The sequence below is a fragment of the Parasteatoda tepidariorum genome, chromosome 8 (genome assembly GCF_043381705.1).
Source record: "Parasteatoda tepidariorum isolate YZ-2023 chromosome 8, CAS_Ptep_4.0, whole genome shotgun sequence".
Classification (NCBI taxonomy): domain Eukaryota; kingdom Metazoa; phylum Arthropoda; class Arachnida; order Araneae; family Theridiidae; genus Parasteatoda; species Parasteatoda tepidariorum.
In genome coordinates, this window is record NC_092211.1 from 70400743 (window position 1) to 70406528 (window position 5786).

At 30.9% G+C, this 5786-nt stretch overlaps 1 protein-coding gene across 2 annotated transcripts in view; it reads left to right on the forward strand.

Annotated features, from left to right (window-relative positions):
* The window catches only part of LOC107454452 (cell adhesion molecule Dscam1), a 104179-nt gene extending 103403 nt beyond the window's left edge, over positions 1–776 (forward strand). For both annotated transcript variants that reach the window (XM_071184207.1, XM_043048813.2), the window contains exon 27: positions 623–776. The gene's annotated coding sequence lies outside the window, so the exon portion shown is untranslated. The remainder of the gene's footprint in view (positions 1–622) is intronic.
* Positions 777–5786: the final 5010 nt, after the last annotated feature.

Sequence of the window (5786 nt, forward strand, 5' to 3'; positions counted from 1 at the left end):
CGTACATAATTTCATGAAAATTTATTTTGTTATATACTAATCGTAACGGAATTAATAATTAGCAGGATTTGTGAAATGATCTTGTGCTTGAAAAAAAATAAACTGAGAGAAAAACAGAAAATTTGATGTAACAAAAAATAACACTTAAAAATTTAAAAGAAATTTAATTTTACTCGTTAGTGATACGTAACTATTACTTTACATTAGAACACTAATTAAGGCAAGAATTTCTCTTTGGTCTTTTTTAAATTTTCGTAATTTTTTTATTTTTCAAAACTAACATTTAACTAATCATCATGTGTTGTTTTTTTTCTTTCAGCGCTGTCCCAGAAAATTTTCTACACATACTCTTAATTTCAAGTTTTTAAGTCGTTCAATTTTTGCGCTGTGAAACAAAATGAAACGTAAAGTTAAACACGGAGTTAATATGAAGAATAATTTATATTTGAATATTTGAAGACTGACAATGTTCACTTATACTAAAAATGATGATTGTCTAAAAATTTAAATTTTGATAAATAAATTAACACTCAAATTAAAAATTAAATTTTATTTACATTTACTCTCTTTTGAAGGATTCGAATCATTAATTCTTTCATGTTTCTTTTTTTGTTCTTTTCAGAATACCATATCCGCATAATTAAGAATCAACCTTAATATCCAACATTTTTGATTCCTGTGTTATGCAAAGAACCAGTATTTTTGTAATCTATATGTACAAGTGGAAATATTTGTATTTTTGACTTCTATAATAAAGTTGTGATTTTCCTGTTGTATTATTTGACTCTTAAATTAGTACAATGATAGGTGTTGATAGAATTATTCATGAAATTAACTAACAACACTAGTCAGTTTATATTAACCTATTTTGAGTTTCTATATTATTAATAGTATCACTTACGCGATATAGACTAAACATTTTCGTATTATATCAGTGGTTGGTAAAAATTTACTACTAAATTTTTTTTAAATGTTTGGTTTGACTACATTAAAAAAAAATCTTGGAGTTACTGTATAATAATTAAACTGAAATATTTATTTTATAAAAATGCAAAATAACTGTGAAGAAAATGGAAGGGCTGCCTAAATCATGCCATTCCATAACCGCACCACCTTTGAGATCTAAAGATGCATTATATACGGAGCACTCTAGCGGATAAATTAGAAAGCTTTTTAAACATGGAAAATCATTCAGAAGACGCAATTCGCTGTGTACTTACGTTAAGTTTTTCTTTGAGTTAATTGGTTTTTCAATTTTTTAATGTAACTTTTGGGCATTATGTGTTAGAATATAACAAAATACTAATAAAATGTGCCCCGAAGTGGACTTATTTGTAAAGACACGGTTTCCAGCAGAACGCCGAAGTCAAGCATCACTGGCTGCAGTCAGTAAGCAGGTGACTGACCACTTTGATCAGCCTGCGTTGGAGTAGAGAGTACGCGATATCGGTCCTAGGTAAGCTGTTTTATCGTAAAGTTCTAGTATTCACGCAGGACATCGGGCAATCAAAGAAGGGAAGGCATCTCCTCTGCAGAGAATCGAAATTGCATGTCCTCATATCATCCTCAGGGATGTTTCCCAGACTGTCGCCAATAGCCTAATGTGCAGCTCTAGTGCGACGTAAATAAAGTACCTACTTACAAAAGTAATTAATCAAGTATTATCCATTATATGATTTTTAAGAAATTTATTCTATTATGTTCTATTCATTTCATTCCTAGCTAATTATTGCTTGATGATGGAAATAACACTGCAGTTAAAACGTTACTTAGTTGCCTATATTATATTTCGTATACAGTTCTAAAGACTAATACGATTTAGGAGCAACGTATCGATTTCAGTTACTTAACTGGTCAAATTTTCAGCCATTAAAACTTTACTACACTTAAACTGTCTGAAATTGCTAAAAACTACTTTTGAACTAAATTTCACACTATATCAAGTCTTTCAACTCGTGTTTGAAGATTTTCATGAGACTGGAACAATTGAGAACTCTGCTTAAGAGCAATCAACAATTCTGGTACGTCAGTTTTTAATTAAACTAACTTTTTGACAGCAGCCGAAAACCTCAATCTATACGTAAATAAATCGAAGAGAAACGAAACTATCCCAGTGGATTTAATGATAACCTTATGATAAGATTTTTATTTTCCTTATTTAATTAAAAGTGAAGAAAAATATCAAAGTGATAAGTCATCTGGTTAGTCAAGTAATGACTAGTAATTATTGTTTAGCTAATTGAGTTAATAAACTGATTAATAAACTAAACTATAGTCAATAAGCTAAATTGAGTTAATAAGCCAATCTCTTCCTGAAGTTTCTATGTTGAAAAATTCAACTTGCACCACTGTTCGGAGAGATGGAGATTGTCAGTTCGATCCCGAAGAGAGACTGAACAGCAAGCGTATATACACAGAAAGGTAAGAGCTTAATCTTTCGTGGCTAAAAGTCATATCGTTGGTTGTGGTGTGGATTTTTGGAGTGAGGGGTATCGGATGAGGCGCTATCCATGTCATCTGATGAAGGTTAAAATTTTTAGTGAAAGAAAAGACTCATGCCTATTGTCATTGCTCGGCCATCGCTTCTCCATCTCATCTTTTGGATTGCATTGGTGCCTCTGTGAGACAACTGATGAGTGATGGAGAGACTATGACTTTCTGATGCGAAATGATCTTCTGGACTTGATCAAGGGCTCTAGACCAAGGCGATAAGCAGCAACAACAACAACAGGTTAAAATTTGATGGCAGTCTCACCATGAAATTTCTAAGATAGAGCCCTGAAAATGAAACTAGGTGCTTGATAACGGTTGGGTGATGATGATGTTGAAAAATTCAATCGAAGCAATTTTCCCATTTATTAAAACCTAAGAAAATTGGTTATAGGTCCCAAAAAGATGTAATCTTAGTAAGCAGCTTGAACCTTATGGCAGGTAATGATATGTTCCATTAATATTTTATAGGCTGAATAACACTGCTGTTGTAATTTTAATAGTTAAGAAATTTAGTTATTTTAAAAGTTACACGTGATCTACTTATTTACTTAAACATATGTGGTCAATATGTTTGAGAATGGTACTATTTAGGGAGCTGTTAGTACAAATTCGGCAAACTAGTTTCCCGAATCCCACAACTTTCTTGTCTTGAAAAAAAAAAGAAGTAATTTTAATTACTTAGTACACGATTATTATAATCAAAAATTAATTATGCAGCTGAATAACTGCAGTTTATTATTAAATTATTTCTGAATTGATTGTAAGTGATAGAAATTTAAATGTGAAAAAATAGTTCGATTTGGAAAACATTCTTTTATACTTTAAGTAACTAAAGTTCAACAAGAAACTACTCAATTCAATCCATGCCTTGAATTGAGAAAATACATAAGTTTCTTAGTTGAATTAAAATAAAATACAAAATATCATCAATGTGTAGTTATAGCATACACAATGTTTTAGTTTAGCATTTTTTTAATATAAACCTGGTAACCATTTGATGAAACTCATCGAGGTTTTAATATACTGTCTGAAGCACGTTCCAAGAGTGTATGACTGAATGGGTCTAGCTCCCCATGTAAGGTTGCAAATAAATTTTCATGTTACCAATGCTCTATAGAATTTAAATCTGGGGCTTGTAGAGACCAACGTAACTATGCGAAATCTCCATCAAATTCATAAATTTGTAGTTTATCTACCACTACAAAAATACAGTTCCAGTTTCCCAGTATGTTAGACATACTAACTCGATTCCATGGCAGGGTACTTTTTCATAGATGAAGGTTGACATTGTCGATAAATGCATCCCCACATTAGTGACCCAGAAGTGATCTGAACCTGCAATGAATCAACTAGTGGTATCCGTTCATCGAATTACATCACAGATATAATTCTGATGGGGAAGTACTGTAGTGTATTTACCACTACAAGAATACAATTCCAGTTTTATAGTATATNTAGAATTCGACGATGTCAACCTTCATCTATGAAAAGGTAACCCAACATGAAATCGAGTTAACATGTCTTATATACTAGTGAATTGGAATTGTATTTTTTGTAGTGGTAGATGCACTACAAGATACATACACTACAAATGTGGGGAGAGGAGTTATCGACGACGTCAACCTTCATCTATGAAAAGGTACCCCAGACATAGACTCGAGTTAGTATGTCTTATATACTAGTGCAGTGTTCACCCGCGGACCGGTACCGGTCCGTGGGTCAAATAGTACCGGGCCGCCCATTTCATTGAAATTGAATTTAAATTCCTAGGTTTATACCACAAATTAAAAATATTTGTGTTCCATTAAGACTTTACTTATTTAAAAATAAGGGGCCCCCGATCATAGTGGCTTTAATTTTTTGATGTTTACAATTAAAAAAAAATAAAACCACGGCAACTACTTTCTCTTTCAAATAGTTTGAATAAAATAAAAAATCAAACTGTAAAATCAAAAATCATCATAACTGTAAATATCATAAATAAAACGCAAAAACACGGTGCGAAATTTAAATTGGAACTAATTAAGAACATAGTCTTCTCTCTCGATCGTAAGTAATTGATTTAACGTTCTAGTAATTTAAAATGTTAAATAACTTTATACTTATTTTTTGCTGTAACTGTATTTTATTTTGAAGGCATGTTTAAATACAATTAAATTAAAATAATAAATCAAAAATATACCCCCCCCCCACCGGGCCGCAGTAAAATTATCAAACTTTGACAGGTCTGCGGTGATAAAAAGATTCTAGAACACTGTACTAGTGAATTGGAATTGTATTTTTTGTAGTGGTAGATACACTGCAAATTCAATCTTTCACAATACTAGAAGGCAGAACGTAATATCCTGTTGACTGTGTTCCCTCGTCATTTAAATGAATCTTCAGTATTATGTTATGTACAAAGATGCTACGAACGGTATGTCTAAAGCACCAATACTAGCCCTCTAGCAGCAACGCTATAATTCATTTCTAAATAATAATAACTGACAAGTAGCATTAATGAAGTGTGCAATAGTCTTTATTCTATTTGAATTGTGATACATCAGTAATAATACTAATAGAAGTGTTTAGAAATAATACTATGCAAAGCAACGGAAAACATCTCAAAAATTTGATAACTCATTTTAGAAAGTGAAAGAGGGTTTCGCTAAACAGAACGACTGTCGTCAATTTCGTCAAATAAATCTCCTTTTCAAATAAAAGGGAAATGGTAAGAATTTGACTAAAAATTGTATCAGTTGCAAATGACTAAATATTGAAATAGTACAAAATCATACCTAGTTTATGTTAGTTGTGTTAGTTAGCAAGTTTTTTTCCAGTTTATGAGAAAATAATCTTCTGCAAAAGTAAGTCTGTCAACAAAACGCCCATGTTTTTGAAAAAGTTAAATAATGGTATAAAAAAACACAAACTGTCTTTTTTAAATGCGAATAAGCGGAAAATGCTGAAATGATATGAAATTGCATACCTCGTTTACCCTGATGGGTTAAGTGTATGCGAAATTTTTTTTAAGAAACTTTACAGTTATTAAAAGTGTAGAATTTATTTTAATTAATTTAATTTGATTATGAGAAAAAAACACAGATTTTTCCAGAGTCATAAGTTTTAAAAACTGAGACAAAGTATCATCAGTGAAAAATTCCATTACTAAATAATATATTATTTTAATTAAACAAATATCTATTTTAAAAAAATACTTTTTTAAAGTACATCTACTTTAAAAATGACATTTTAAATGCATACGTTGTTAAAATGTACACACACACACACACATATATATTTGAAGTATTTTC